Here is a 16,897-nt window from a genome sequence, read left to right as displayed (position 1 = left end):
GAGATTATTCATTTCGTCGCCACTGTTGGCGAGCTACCCAGGGTGAGGACCGACATTAGATGTAAATGTGTCATTATTTAGGTGTCGAGCAGTGAGGCGTTTTATTTGGCTTGTTTATGTCCTCTATTTCCCGACATTAGCACCTGAAAGTGTCGGAGTTTACATGTCTCGCCTCGTCAATTATCTCTCAACATGAGATGAACCTCCTACTGCTTCTCCATGACGGCGTGATGACACATACGTGCACGTGTTCTGGTGGGAAAAAAAAGAGGATTAATCAGGTTGTTTTATTTCAAGGAGGGACAGGGTTATGGGGTTCTATTACTCAGTGTATCAGACGAACAACTCCTCTGTCCTGTTCCGACCGCTAGCTCTATTTGCATCTGAGAATTGTGGGCCACTAGAGAGGAACCCTTGGGAAGCCCCAGCAAACATCGGAGAGACTACGCCAGTTGGCTTGGGGATGCCTTTGTGTTCTCCCGGAAGGTTTTTTGTGGAAGGTTAAGAAGTTAGTTCACCCAATATACAGTGGACTCTGCTAGGGGTGTTCTAAAAAGTCTCTCAGAACTCTTCAGCTCATTCAGAACTCTGCAGCTCGTGTCCTGACTAAGACTAAGCGGTGCGAACACATTTCCCCTGTGCTGTCTTCCCTACATTGGCTTCCTGTAGAATTTAGAAAATACAATTTAAAATCCTTCTCCTAACCTATAAAGCCTTACATGGTCTAGCACCAACATACATTAAAGATTTAATCCAAACTTACCAACCCTCTAGGACCTTACGATCCTTAAACTCTGATCTATTAGTTATACCACAAATCTCTAAATGTAGATTTGGAGCCAGGGCCTTCAGTTTTCAAGCCCCTCTGCCGCGGAACCAACTACCGGCTTCAGTCCGGAGGGCAGACACCCTCTCTATGTTTAAAAACAATCTTAACTTAACTGTTTATCTTAGCTGCTATAGGCTGAAAATGCTGGAGGAGTTTTAGACACCGAGCTCTGTATATCTTTCTTTTCTGCATTACATATATCACCTGTGCAGTTTAAACCCACACCTTTTTATTTCTCTCCCGGAGCCCCAGGGCTCCACCTCCAGAGCTGCTGCTGATCCAGGATCTTCACCACGTCATCAGATCCCGAGTTCTCTCCAGCACCTCCATGGACTCTCCCACACTTTCCTCTTTTTTTCTCACTATATCCTCCCTCACTCTTCTCCTTATCCATCTGTCTACCCCCCCACCCTTCCTCCCAGCCGGTCAAAGCGGCAGGCCGTCAACAATGAGTCAGGTTCCGCTCGAGGTTTCTGCCTTCTAAAAGGAAGTTTTTCCTCGCCATAGCTCACTGTACAGTGTTTCGCTTCTTGCTCTTTGTTGAATTGCTGGTATCTATTTTTCCTTAATCAACTATAGTCTTATTTCAACTGTATAGTGTCTTGAGATAACTTTGTTATGATAAGACACTTTAAATAAAATTGAATTGAATTGAATAGGGTAGCTGCTAGGCCAACATCCTGCATAGGTAAATATCGCAAGCCCACTGTCCCCAGTCTACTGTCTACCCTGAAAGAGCAGGCAATATTTACCTGTCTGTGCAGGATGTCGGCCTAGCAGCTACCCTCGCAGCTACCCTCGCAGCTACCCTTGCAGCGGCTGCTAAAAAAAAAAGCCTAAAACATAAAGTTTTTCCGGAACAGTTTCTCATGTCAAGGCTTCAATGCCACAAACGAACAGTATGGAGGTATTTCAATGTTTTTGACAAATATGAATACGATGAAAACTGAGCTCCTGTAGCTGTATTGAAATAAACGTACATTTTTGCCTATAACTATTAAAAAGAACGGATTAATCTGAAAAAAAAATCCTAGTTGAATTGCTCAATTTTTAAATGAGAATGATTATTTGGATAAACATTCAGTTTTTGGATGACCCATCCTTGGATAAGCGGTAGAAGAAAGATAGACGGTTTATGGGTTAGTTGTAATGGTAGTAGTTAGCCTTGGATAGAACTTGTATTGCACTAGTGTGCCTCTTTAGAAACTACCTACACCTTCGCGATATTCCATATGCCTTCCATGTTTTTCTCCTGTTGTTGTCGTTCTTCAATAATTGGAGTATTATTTACCTTGGGACTACTTGCAACATCTTCAGCCTTTCTTTCCCTTTCAACCTTGTTTTTTCCCCCCTTCTAAATAACCTATAAGGACTCCTAATGGATGTAGCAACCCGGGATGAAACACTCCATGTGTCAGTGAGCTATTCCTCAATGGTTTCTGTGTTTTCGCTTCAACTACTAGACTTAGTCTTTACAAGTAAATGTATTTTGTGTGTGTCCTTTGTTTTGACCTCGTCTGATCCCTTCTTAGATACTTGAGCCTGGTTTTGATTTGTAATCTAGACCCTGGACTGTTAAATAAGCAATTAAATTCAAGTCTTGTGTGCAGATTATTAGTTAGGTTTTCTCGACCAGTGGTGGGAAATTGAATTTTGTCACAGGCCACATTTTATACTGTAGCTCTTGTTAGGGGCCATCAAGAAAAAATAAAGGAGCAAAAAGGACAAAATAAAGCAATAAAATCAAGCTAAACATGCTATTTTTTTAAATGTATTTTATATACAGTGTATTGTTTTTTTTAAATTACAAATAAAGGGACTTTTTTGACAAATATGCTTTATTTACTTTATATATATACTGTATATATATATATAATATATACATTTATGACAAAAAAAAGACAAACGAAAAAGCACATTTCATATTTGATATTTAAGGACCTTTTTTAACGCCCTTGAGAAGAATATTATATAGTAGGCCAATCTATTGGGAGGCAGGTCTAAGGTTAGTGGAAAGTCAAACTGGTGGACCAGAGAGGCAGGTTTTTACCTTTATCTAATGGGCAAGTTTGAAATTCCGTCCATCGGATTGATTGGTTAGCCACTGAATGAGCTTATTAAATATTAGCAAGCACTTAGGTTTCTTGTGAATTTCTCCTTCAGAATATTGACTTATGACTAAGATTAGCGGGTCTATGAAATTAAATTGCCCAAGGTTCAAGTCTACTTAAAATAAAGAAGGGCGAAAAGAGTGTGAGTATGATGCAAATAACCAAAACATGTATATGATTTAATTGTACACAGCTTTAATAAAAACATATAATTGTTATAGAACAATGGAGAAAACAGCAATTTATTTCAAGATACATTTGTTGAACTTTTAATTATGTTCTTCTGGATTTCCTGCATTAATATAACATTTTTCAATAGCAGGAAAAAAAACATTAACGGATATATTACCTTAATCTGGAATTGTGTCATTTGAAATGTATATTTAGAGAGAAACTGGTGAGGAAAAGCAACAAAAAAAAACAAATAGATATTTTTCAGTCAGGGCTCTTGAGGGGAGAATAAATGCTAAAGCCACATGTGGCCCCTGAAGTATAGGGAGAGTAGTTTAGAGTAAGGGCAAGGATTGCTAAATATGTGGATGTTCATTACAGTTTTTGTATGCAATGTAACCAATAGAAACAAGGATATAAATTCCTGATTCGAGAAAGCAAGTGCTATTTGAATAACTTTACATAATGTTCTGTACATGACTGGTTGAAAGTGAGGATCTGCTGTTGAGGAAAATCATTTTCGTGTGAATAGTGAAGCAAGTTGGCTGCTGCAGAACTTTTTAAGGTCACTGACCGTCAACAGCAACTTTAAATTGTGTAGCTCCTGGCCACCGTGCCGCTGTGATTGCTCTCTGACAACATGGACACTGCAGTGCTGTCGTCGAGGTAAAAACACCAGCCTCGTAAGGGGAAAAAAAGAAAGAATTCAGCGCATTAATTCACTTCCCACATGCTGCTGCGATCATTAACGTGTCTTATTAACTCCTCGTGGGCCCCTGTGGGGTTCAAAGTGCATTTTTTAACCATAATGATGCCAGATTAAAAGAGATGGTTTCCATGAAACGGAAGGCTTACTTTCCCATCTTATATTTAATTCAATCCTGGGTGTGCACATGAGCGTATTATATTCATTATGAATGTTTTTTTCTCTTTTATTGTTGCCGTCATTACCTTTGGATTACTGCCGCGTTGACGGGCGGTCCATGTTGACTTTGATGATTAAAAAAAAAAAAAAAAAAAAACGCGTTAATAAAGCATGTCATTCATTTCTTTCTCTTCGTGTGTATTATTCTCCTGCAGCATCACAGCTGTTTCCACAGGCTTAAGGAAGACCTTAGGATACAGATCATGCTGCAGGAATCCAATTTGTTTGGACTTCTGAAGCAGCAATGTGCAGGACTCGATTTTATTTGGCTTGGTGATCCCTGCTGCTGAGGGTGAACTCTTTATTTGTCAGGTAGAAAACATACGAAACATTTTGGACGAGCGAAAAACAAATAAAAAAACAAGTAAAAAATAAAAGAAACAGGACAAGACACATAAAAAAGAATGGAGTAAAACACACAGAAATATAGAAAAATACAGAAAAATTATTTAGAAAAATAACATAGCGTCAACACAAACATTCAGCAGTAAAGAAAACAATAAAAGTGGGAACTCAAAACACCTAAAAGATAATTTTAAACTTATATAAGTAACTAGAAAAGCAAAAAGGCACTTCTAAAAAAACTAGGAACTAACAAGGAAGAATAAATAGGTCAACTTTAGAAGCGAGGACAACCTGACACCACAGACTGGAACAAGGAAGCTTAATTAGCAGATACTGTCGTTAACCTGTCAAGGAAGTAACAGAAGGGAAAGAAAGTACAATAAATGAAATGAAAAGGGCCTAACAGAATGCAGAATATATCCTGACACAAATGTTGTTTATTAAACTAACAATTAAACGAGAGACAAATGGTGTTCGACAAATCGGAAGGAAATACAAAAATACTGTAGTATTTTAGTATTATTATATACAGTCAGTAAAAAATCTGAAACGGACAAGAAAATCAAACAATCAGGAGACAAAACATACAGAAAATACAGTAGTATGGTTATATAAAAATAATATATAACAACATTCAGCAATAAAGAAAACAATACAAGTTGGAACTCAAAACACCTAAACGATCATTTTACACTTACATAAGTAATTAGCAAAAGCAAAAAGGCACTTCTAAAAAAAACCTAGGAACAAACCAGGAAGAATAAATAGGTAAACTTAAGAAGAGGGGACAATCTGACACCACAGACTGTAACAAGGAAGCTTAATTAGCAGATACTGTTGTTAAACTGTCAAGGAAGTAACAACAAGGAAAGAAAGTACAATAAATGAAATGAAAAGGGCCTAACAGAATGCAGAATATATCCTGACACGAATGTTGTTTATTAAACTAACAATTAAACGAGAGACAAATGGTGTTCGACAAATCGGAAGGAAATACAAAAATACTGTAGTATTTTAGTATTATTATAAACAGTCAGTAAAAAATCTGAAACGGACAAGAAAATCAAACAATCAGGAGACAAAACATACAGAAAATACAGTAGTATGGTTATATAAAAATAATATGTAACAACATTCAGCAATAAAGAAAACAATATAAGTTGGAACTCAAAACACCTAAAGGATCATTTTACACTTACATAAGTAATTAGCAAAAGGAAAAAAGGCACTTCTAAAAAAAACCTAGGAACAAACCAGGAAGAATAAATAGATAAACTTAAGAAGAGGGGACAATCTGACACCACAGACTGTAACAAGGAAGCTTAATTAGCAGATACTGTTGTTAAACTGTCAAGGAAGTAACAGAAAGGAAAGTACAATAATGGAAATGAAAAGGGCCTAACAGAATGCAGAATATATCCTGACACAAATGTTGTTTATTAAACTTACAATTAAACGAGAGAGAAATGGTTTGACAAATCGGAAGGAAATACAAAAATACAGTATTATTTTAGTATTATTATATACAGTCAGTAAAAAGTAGTTTGTTTATATAAAAATAATGTAACAACATTCAGCAATAAAGAAAACAATAAAAGTGGGAACTCAAAACACCAAAAGGATCATTTTACACTTACATAAGTAATTAGGAAAAGCAAAAAGGCACTTCTAAAAAAAACCTAGGAACAAACCAGGAAGAATAAATAGGTAAACTTAAGCATCATAGAAGCAAGGACAATCTGACACCACAGACTGGAACAAGGAAGCTTAAGTAGTAGCTACTGATAGCAGATTGGTTCAGGCTGGGTTTCGTTAACCCGTAAAGAAGGTAAGAGAAGGTAAAGAAAATACTATAAAAACAAAAAGGGCCTAACAGAGAGAATATAATGTTGTTTATTAAACTAACAATTGAACCAGAAAGGCATTAAAAACAAATACATCTTTAAATACATTAAAAACAAACAGGAAATTGTAGAAAGAATATATCCGGACACAAATTTTGATCATTTCTGTTGAGAAAACCATAAATGTACAGCCAAAAGTGTGTTTTATCCTGAATATTATTTCAGAAAATTCTCAAAAACGGTCAATTACAAAAATATAAGAAACTTGAAAAGTACATTAAAACACAAAAGTAGTATATACAGTGTAGTTTCCTTAATTTAATTTGAGTGATCAAAGACCATCATTTTAACATGATGTGTAAAAAAAGAGAAAATCCAATTATTGATACAGATTTTATATCTCTGCAACTTCTACCTGTTCTACCCACTGCACAGTAAAAAAAAGCTTCTTTTTGATATGGAAGAGCGAGACTCTCTGGTTTCCTCTCAGTCTGTGTGCACACAGCTTAAGCGTTGCATAACACCAATTTCCTATTCAGCCTCTTTGATATTTTTTAAACAGTTTTGGCAACGGAGACTCTTATTCCTTTGACAGGCTTTTCCTTTAAATGTAAAAATTCTCCCGACACCAGCGCAGCTCGACATGAAACGGGCTGTTGTCCTCGGCAACCGTTTCATCCCATTCTCGACCAGCTCGCGGCTCGTCATCCTTTTGTTTCACCGTGCATAATTAGTATTTGTCGATCCGTTAAGAGGTTTCTTTTTCTCCCGGAACCTTCTTTGGATTTATAGACAAACGCACCTGACCTGTTTGGCAGAGTGCATATGTGGGTTATTTGCATTGATCTACATAATCTTAAGAAATCCCTTGTGTGTTTAAAGCAACAACAGCAGCCTCTGACAGGCAGAAAGATGATCCGATAACTGCCGTCAAGACGAGCTCATCTAGATTGCTCTGTCATGTTCTTATCTTGATACAAGGTCTGATATGATATGGGAATGGGTCATAATAATGTAGTAATTACCAAACAATTGTCTTCCTGTGGGTGCCATGTCTAGCTGGCATTATGCTGGTTAATAGTGGTTCTACTGTGAGTCTCTATTGGATGACTAAGCAGGCCATCCTACTGCAAGACATACCCCGGTTACTGTGTGAAGAAAATTACTTTAATCCACCTTTTTTGATTTTCCCATCACCCTTTGTCGAGGTATGTCTCTCCATAGATCCAACCTGATGGTATTTTCTATTTAAAGGGGGGCTTTTCTCAGGAAAATTATGTGTTTTAAAGTACAAGTTGTAGAACATCGTTCAGTATTTGCTACTTTTTAATTTCGGCGTCCACCAAATGCATCTTAATTGAAGGAACCAATCTGCTATCAGCAGCTGCTAAGTAAGCTTCCTTGTTCCAGTCCGTGGTGTCAGATTTTCCCGTGCTGTGTCTCAAATCGAATACTTCTCTTAGTGCACTGGCGGTTAGTATGCATCAGGATAGTGCACGTACTAACTAGTCCGCGAATTCTGGACAGATAGTACGTCTCAAATCAAACACTGCCGCGTTTCGCACTAACCGGAAATGACGCAACAGCTTCTTCTTCTACTACTATTTAACAATGGTTGCAACAAGCTGTTGGAACACAATCGGCGACACCTGCTGGCAGCACGTTTTGCAAGTTTGGATCAAAAATGATCTGAAATGAAATATTCATGAGATATTTACACTGGTATCAGTACCAAAGACATGTCATTTTCCGACTGCTAGCTGAAAATGCACCTGAAAATGCACTCGATTTCAGTGGTAGTGACGTAACTTCCGTTTACGAACGTCACTAAGATGGCGGCTGTTTAGGGTAGAAAGTGTCCATCGATTTATACTCTTGTGGGCATTTTAGTACGCCAATTTAGTGTGCATGGCGCACTACATTTCGCATACTAAGAATTGATACACACTAAAAATACTAAGTATGCAATTTGAGACACAGCTCCAGTTTTTAATGATGATAAATTTGACCTCTTTATTCTTCCAACTTGCATTTGAGTTGTTTTTTATTTGCATTGAAATTGCAGTCATTCTGTGATACAGTCTGAATACAAGTTGAAATTTATAATTTCTTAAGTAGGAACGATTGTTTGCATATTTACTTTTCACCACAGCAAAAACATCTACTTCAATCTTGGGACGCTCACTTCGCCTGAGCACCAGGTGTCACTTCATTTAGACTTTGAATACAAGGTTCTTCAAGTCTTGACCTGTGTGGATTTAGATAATTTAGCTCTCATTGTTGTCGACTGTGCCTTAAGGCGCTCGTGACGCTTAATAGCTCCGTGGTGAGTCTGTAATGTGTTTTGTCAGTGATAATGCAATTAGCAGGTGGCTTTTAGGAACAAACCGCTCAATCGGAAGAGCGAGCGTTGATCTAAAAGCTCTGAGGTTGCCGAGTCGGTGTTGACGCCTGCGGATCTGTAATTCACTTCAGCTCTGCTCAGGGAGAAGTGATTGAGACGAGTGACACGTCCACATCTGTTTTCATTTGACAACACACAGACAGATGGGCCGCCGCTTTCGAAACAGGCTGGCTGCCTGTTGCACTCCGCCAAAATCCATTAGGATCGGCGGAACATCAGTCTCTTACGTCTCCGCTAACCTACATGGCTCCGAGAAATGGAGCAAAAGTGCCCTCAGAGCAGCCTCCAGGGGTCTCCCATGAATCCTTGTCTTCCTCATTCCGCCATCCTTCCTCACCTCTTTGTAAGCCATTTTAGATCTTAATATACAGCTGAAGAATCTGTTGAAAAACGTCTCGAGTTTTGCTGCTGTGAAATAGGGAAATTAAATATTGATATGTCTGAACATCGCTGTTGCAGGCTGAAACTGAAAATTTAAGAAGCAGGAGCTTAATGGTTTGAGCTTCTGAGTCCTATTCTATGACGCACATACCAGAAACGTAGGTGTCTTATCATAACAAAGTTATCTCAAGACACTATACAGTTGAAATAAGACTACAGTTGATTAAGGAAAAATAGATCCCAGCAATTCAACAAAGAGCAAGAAACAAAACACTGTACAGTGAGCAATGGCGAGGAAAAACTTCCTTTTAGAAGGCAGAAACCTCGAGCGGAACCAGACTCATTGTTGACGGCCTGCCGCTTTGACCGGCTGGGAGGAAGGATGGGGGGGTAGACAGATGGATAAGGAGAGGAGTGAGGGAGGATATAGTGAGAGAAAAGAGGAGAGTGTAGGAGGGTCCATGGGGGTGCTGGAGAGAACTCGGGATCTGATGACGTTTTCAGATAGTTTGAGACTATTAATTTGGGCGACAATGGTAGCATCCCCTTATAGACGAACGCCATATCTGAGTCTGAGTCGCGGGACAAATAAGGGATTCTAAAAAAATATATATAAAAAAATACTCAAAGTTTGAGCCAATCCCGTATCTGTCCAAACGGCTTCTAGACGATGGCTACGGCAACGTTATCCATAAGCAAACAATAAACAAAAAAGACGATGATTCAAACACATCCGTCCAACTTAAAGATGTGTTAATGATGATCAATTTTTATTCAAATCAGAAGCTGGAACAATGTGTCACCATTCAAACAAGGGAACATCAAAGAAGCTCATCTTATCTTGCAGCGGCTGCCGACGAACCCGTCGCCATAATGAGGAAAACCTTTGGAATCTTCGGATAAAAAGGAAACCTTTGATTATCTCGAACACGGTATGGCCTGATGATCATAACACAGATGATATGAAAACATCACATTACAGAATAGTACATTGTTAAACTAAAAGGGTATGAATTTTTTTTTTTTAAATAAGGTTATCGGGAACGCTTACCAGTGTCTTCCTCTGACTTCAAACACCCCTCGATACTGTTGTTCCATGTCGCCTCACATCCACCCTCCACTGTGGTATGACCCCACTTGAACCCAAAGATCCACTTTTCCTCCTATAGAGACCTGGCAGTTATAGGTGTGTCTAGTCCACGGACCTAATTGGTAAGCGGTGTGAACCAGTGCTCCAGGAGATGATGCATTCAGATGCAATCCGCTTGATGTCTTCTGCAATTAAAATGTGGAGAAAAAAGGGGGTGTGTTCCTAAACATTTGGCCGAGACTTAAGTTGTGAACGCTCGCCCGTCTTGTAATTACATTTGAGTTTAAAATTGGAGCTGCCGCAGCAACTTTTTGTCTCGTATTTTTAAGGTTAGAAGCGTGTTCAGGAGGAAGTCATTAACTTTGAGAGGTAGTCGTGAAAGCAATTACGCTGGAACTCCGGTTAAATGGAGCAGAACTGGTATAGTTTGACCTCAAGGAACCTTCCACTCTCTTTAATATTTGCCTTTTTTTTCGTTTCTTTGGTACGTCATGATGTGGCTTAAAGAACAAGAGACAGTGGTTCTGAGGGTGGTATACCCTGGTGAAGGGTTTCAAGCATCATGGGGTCTTGCTCAAGAGTGAGGGAAAGGTTCAGGGTGAAGATTGAAGTATAGCTCGATACAGCATCCTTACCTTAAAGACCAAGTCGTAGTCTAGATGGACTTTCTTTTGAGGAAAACGTGACGAGTCTCAAAGTAGAACTGCTGCTTATCCCTACAGGACGCTTCCTGGAGACCCTTGGGAGGAGGCCCAAGGACAAACCCAGGACACATTTGAGAGATTCTGTAATAAGGTTAGTCTCGGAACGCCTTGGTATCACACCAAAAGGAATTAAGTTTTCTAGGGAGAGGAACGTCTTGGCCTATTGACTGTTTATAGAGCAAAGCTATTAAATGGATATATTATATATATATATATATATATTGTGATTGGTATTTCAACTCTCAATATAACTTGGTAAAACTTATTAGCTAACTTTATTTAAGTATTTCTGGTTGAAAACAAAGTTATTATATATTTTATTTTGTCTGAAAAGTCCAGTTGTGCAGTGATCCATCTACATGTGATGTGTCCAGTGCCTTTAACCCTGAGTAGCTGGGATAGAATCCAACCACTACTGACACCATGTAAGGCAAAAAGAAATCATGTTAATCATACTGCATTTAAACGTTTATATTGTGTTATAAGACCGATACATATGCATTTTCTGCTCTTTAATATTCATTTATGTCATAATTTAGGTCATGGTTATGGAGCATTAAAAGCTGAATGATATAAATAAATAAATACATAACGTAAACGTGGCATCAAAGTGATTATTAAGTAATTCAAATTTAAATTTCTTGAAGGACGAAACATATTTATTAAGAACTAAAAGCAACAAAATAAAAAATAAAATAAAATAAACCATAATTATTAATTATATACAGTATATAGAATGACATTTTTCTTTTCCTGTTTTTGTTGATTTGTTGTTGAAGTAATTGAATCGCCACATATGTGCTGAGAACCCGCAGGTCAAATCCATGTCGGCGTCTACATAAAGAAGTTGTTAGAATGTCCGCATGTTCTCGCTGACCTCGAGATTGACTCCCACATGTGTCAGAACATTAATTAACCCGCGTCAAATTATTAGACGAGCCGAAATCCAAAAATGTCAGACGGGGTCGATACAAACAAACTGGACTTTTCAGACTCTGCACGTCCACGGCCGCGGTAGATAACGATCAATAGAATCCTCCCGTAATGGAGACAAATGCGATGTGTTCTGTTGGCTGCTGTTTTAATGATAAGTTCGGCTTCTTCCTCGACGAGCCACGGCAATGAGTCATGTCAACACAACACTGTCGCCCCAGGGCGGACCGCTTCATCCATGAAAACACCTGAGACACCAGGGACGTGCGGTCAGGGTAGGCAGGTGAGGCAATGCCTCACCTCTCAATGCGCAATCCTTAAAAAACTGATCATTTTTGCTTATTTGCCTTGGTTTTACAGTCTGGCTGATGTCTTTAACCATTAAAGTTTAATGTTTGAAAGGTTCTTAGTTTGTTTCGCTGATTGGAAATACAACCGCAGTCAAAGGGCAAAGTTGGAGGCACACACTAATGTGCCTCATCTAACCACGTCACATCTCCATTGAGAGAGACTTTTAAAATGAAAGAAAATAAGTTGGACTTTTACAACAAAGTAACAGAGGTTTCTGTGGTGAAGGAAAGGCTGGACTTTATCTTCAGATAAAATTAAGGCCAGAAACGGTTTTAATTTAAATTATACAAAAAAGAGATAAGACTAAGAAAAATAATAAATATATTATATATTTAAATAGAATATTTAAAAACTACATTTTGGTCTGAAATAAAATATTATTTGTTTTTCTCAGGCTTATATTAACCCATTTAATGCTCAATATTTATCTTTTCACCATAATTAACATTGTTCCCGTTTGCGTAAATCTAGCCAATCACGGAAGGCCTGACGCAATATAAACCAATCAGAAGCAACAAAAGGGGGTCAATCTGTCATTACAGCATCACTTGAACTCAGGATTCTTCACTCTTGAGCCTAACTTAAATCTGGAGATTTCTTGCTAAACTTTACGATAACTTCCCCAAATGCCATTTATTAGGAGGAAATAAGCGCTCGGCTTTCAAATTAAGAGCATTGAATCAGCTGCGTCTTCCTTGTAATCCTTTATTTTTACGGTCATACTCTATACTGTTTAAATCCATGTAAGTAAGTAAGTAAGTAATTTTTATTTGTATAGCGCTTTTCCAGACCAGGGTCACAAAGCGCTTAAACAATCAAAACAATACTCAATAAAGTATATACTTTAAAGGGCAAGATAAAACTGATAATACAACAGGAATTCTAATCCTTTTAAATTATGTATTAGTTCATTCATTTTTCTATATCCATTGATTGTTAAAAAGGAATTTAGATTTTCAGCCAATTGAAAGGTCAATTAAATATGGCAGGTTAAAGATTTTAAATATATAGCTTTAAATAAATGAATAATTTCAACTTAATATTTCAGCTATGAGTCTTATGTCAATGTCAAAGATGAAAACTTTATGAAGCTATAAATCAATATTTATCCACGATCGATGGCTGCCATAGATCTAAAGGATGTAGACTAATATCCTAAAAAATATCACAACAAGTCAACAGAATAGACTTGTTGAGAAAATATTAATGAAATCATATATTTTTTAAACTTCATATGTGTATAAAGAATGCTGATGAAATATGAAATAACCAGTAGCCAATTGAATAAGCTTCTCTTTTGGGTTGATGTACTTGTAAAACTGACTCTAAAGGAGTGAGTGTCTCACCAACCATGAACCTCACCGCACGTCACTGTGACACACACACACGTATAAACTAAAAATAACATCCCCTGATAAACAAACATCATGAGAAAACATCACATGAAATATTGAAGGCCAATCGTTTAGTAATGGGCAGGTGTGAAGAGAAGGTATAGTTTTGGGAAGAATAATAGGCAATTATTTCCAGTTGGGTTAGTTTCTTTACAGTGATGACGTACTGACAAATAATGACAAGACAACTGTCATTTCTATGTTTTTTGTGACCAAATATCTTTTTTTTGACATGATTATAAAAGTGAAAATGTTTCTTTTTTTTAATACTGTGTATACGTGTGTAGTAGTGTATGTGTGTGAGTCTTTGTGTGTAAACAATTCAAATTAAGAGTTATCAAGTTAATGTAATCAATACAAATTAGTGCAAAATAAAAATGTACCTGAAAAAAAAGAAATCTATTCATTTATTTATTTTAAACTGCTGTGTGAGAGGAAACCAGAGAACCCAGAGTAATGGATGCAAGCACAGGGAGAAATTGCAACCCCCACACAGGACTTAAATAAATGAGGGTGTTAATGTACAAGCACAGAAATAGAAAAGGAAATTATTTATTAACCATAATTTTCTTGATATTAATTGTCAGGGTTAGGAATCTGATTTTCTCAGTCTCTTATGTTTGTCTCTGTGTTGTCTTGAACATTTAAGTATTTATTTTATAGGGTAATTTTTTTAATTATTTAAGTGCTTTGTGACCTTGGTCTTGAAAACAGTCTATACTAATTACTTACTTACTTAAGAAAGTCACAACAATTTTACTTAAAGCAAGGAGAGTAATACAGAACCTTCTTCATACAATGTTCTATTTCACTATGAAGTAAGAACTTCTTCGGTCGCATCTTTATACTCTATCATATCTTATTGATTATCCAAGAGACAAAAACAAAGTTCAAAAAGCACAGTCTACATGAATTACAGCTGCTTTTAAATTTATGTAAGCATACAAACCAAATCAAACAAATAACTAAAACCAAGCAGTGTTTTAAAACACAAGCAATGATAAGCATGTTAATACCTGTGTTTGAATAATTTGACAACACACTCAACACACTAGCTCAGTCATTTTTCACAAAAAGTGAATGCAGAATGTAGAGAATATATATTTGTGCTTTAAATAAATCATTATAACCAAACAACTAAGGTGAATAAAACAATATTGTATGTGAATAAAATGATAAAGGATACAATTTAATAAATGAATAAAATCAACAGAATCTATTGTTTAGCATCAATTTCATGAGGGCCAGACACATACAGGCGTTGGCCGGCAATCGGCCTGCGAGCCACATATTGCGTAAAGAGCATCTAGTGTGACATCTCAACTTTCCTGACTCATGTTTAAAATATTAAAGTCTTCCTCTCTAAGATGAACTAAGTCCCTCATCGTGACCATGTTATTTAAGAGTTATGCAAAGTTCTGTCTGAAATCTCGGCGAACGAGAGGTTACGAGAGCGGAGTCTGTTATGAAGTAATAATGGCTTCACTCCTCCTCCAACCAGCAGTAATCACGCCTTGCTTTGTTTATACAACCAGCACCTTGGCTATGGAGACTTCCAGGATTGATGAACGAAACTTGATGCTTGACCAATCACAGCAGAGTGGGCGTGGCTATGGAAAACAAAGCTTTGACCAGTGAGAGGATGATCAAGAGAGGTAAATGCGTCTGATGACTAACAGGTGAGAGCGACAGGTGGTCGAGACTCCCCCCCCCACATGCATTTGTTTGATACACCAGACTGATGAGTGTCATCGTCGTCACCCCGGCTGTGATGATGTTTGATGAAAAGATATCCTCCTCCGGTGATGACGACGCCACTCAGCGCAGGTTTAATATGCCACCGGAGACCCTGAAATATTACCCGGGTAATTTCACGGGATGATAGGAGTGTTTGCGGCGGCTGTCGCTCATCCTCCTTTCATGTGCCATGTGGTGATGCATATCCCCTCAGCGACCTTCTGTGCAACACAAGCCTCGCCGCCTACAGAGGAGTCTCCTCATTAGGCGGCGCTTTCAAGTGAAGGTGTCTCCAAAGCGACCTCTGAGAATAAAAAAAGCCTCTGCAGCTCCCCCCCCCCGCCCCCCGAAACTTTTGTTGCTCCTCCTTCTGAGTGGCTGGCGGGTCAACGTACTGATGACAAGGAAAAGCTTTAAATGTAGACTTGAGAAAAAACGGCGTGATCCCGTCGTTTGTATTCCGTCACATGTTAACTTCTGAAGCCGTGACAACAGATCCTTCAGACGGGGCCACATCTGAGAGGGGGCCACTTGAAACTATAGCCTCTTATGTCTTATTAGAAGGCTCACGGCGAGGAGGTCTTGGGTTTGAATCCAGCTTAAGTCAATTTGGGATCAGCTCTTATGTGCTCTCGCCTACGGGTACTCTGATTTCCTCCCATAATCTGGAGCAAAACCAAATTAATTCGTTTTTTTCAGTCTATCTACATGTGTTCAGTGCCTTACACCCTGAGTAGCTGGGATAAAATCCAACCTATATTATGCAAAAAACAGCTTTTATTACTAACACTTAATTTAAACTGTTATATTATGATTCATATGCCTTTGTCTACTCCTTAATATACATTTGTGTCATGATTTAGGTCAAGGTTAGCATAGAAGTGTTGAAAATACAATAATATTTAGAAAATAAATACAGAACGTAAATGTGGTATAAAATGTATTATTGAATAATTCCAATTTCTTGAATAAATAAAAATAACTTATTTATGAATAAAAGCAACATACTGTAATTAAATAATGAGACAATACATTGTTAAATTAATTATTAATTAACTAAATTGTTTATATATTTCTTTAATAAAATGTATTATTGTACATCTTAACATTTATGTGTATTATGACATTAAATGTATAGTAATATCTGACTTTATACCGCTTTACAATAATAAAAATAGGTGTATGAAGCTGTCACAACCATCAGGTGACTAAATAGACACCAGTTATGAATTTAACCCGGGCTGAATAATAAGCTCTGCAGACTCTGAATTGCTGATGAGACATTTGGACTCCCATCCCATTAGTGTTTCACTGGGACCGGCAGGAATAATATTGTGGATCGGGTGAAAGCTGAAGAGCAAGACTGTGTCCCTGTTAATAATCAGAGCTGAGAAACACCAGCAGTGTTGTGTTGGTGTGTGAAAAGGTGTGAGACGTTTCACTCCTCGCCGCCTACGCAACTACCTCCTCTTGTTAGAAATCGGACAATACTTTGTACATGCATTTTTAAAGAATATTTTGACTTTTTACTTTTGACACTAAAATGTTTTTATTCAATCATTTAAGGTATCTCAGTTTTTTTGTTTAATTAATTAATTAATTTTAATACATTGTATACACCACTTTAGTATCAACAGTAAAACATATACACACGTTTTAGGTAAAACATGTGCTTGTT

This window comes from Callionymus lyra, chromosome 18 (genome assembly GCF_982586985.1).
Source record: "Callionymus lyra chromosome 18, fCalLyr1.hap1.1, whole genome shotgun sequence".
NCBI classification, from domain to species: domain Eukaryota; kingdom Metazoa; phylum Chordata; class Actinopteri; order Syngnathiformes; family Callionymidae; genus Callionymus; species Callionymus lyra.
The sequence above is the reverse complement of the archived record's forward strand: the minus strand, read 5'-3'. Positions refer to the sequence as shown.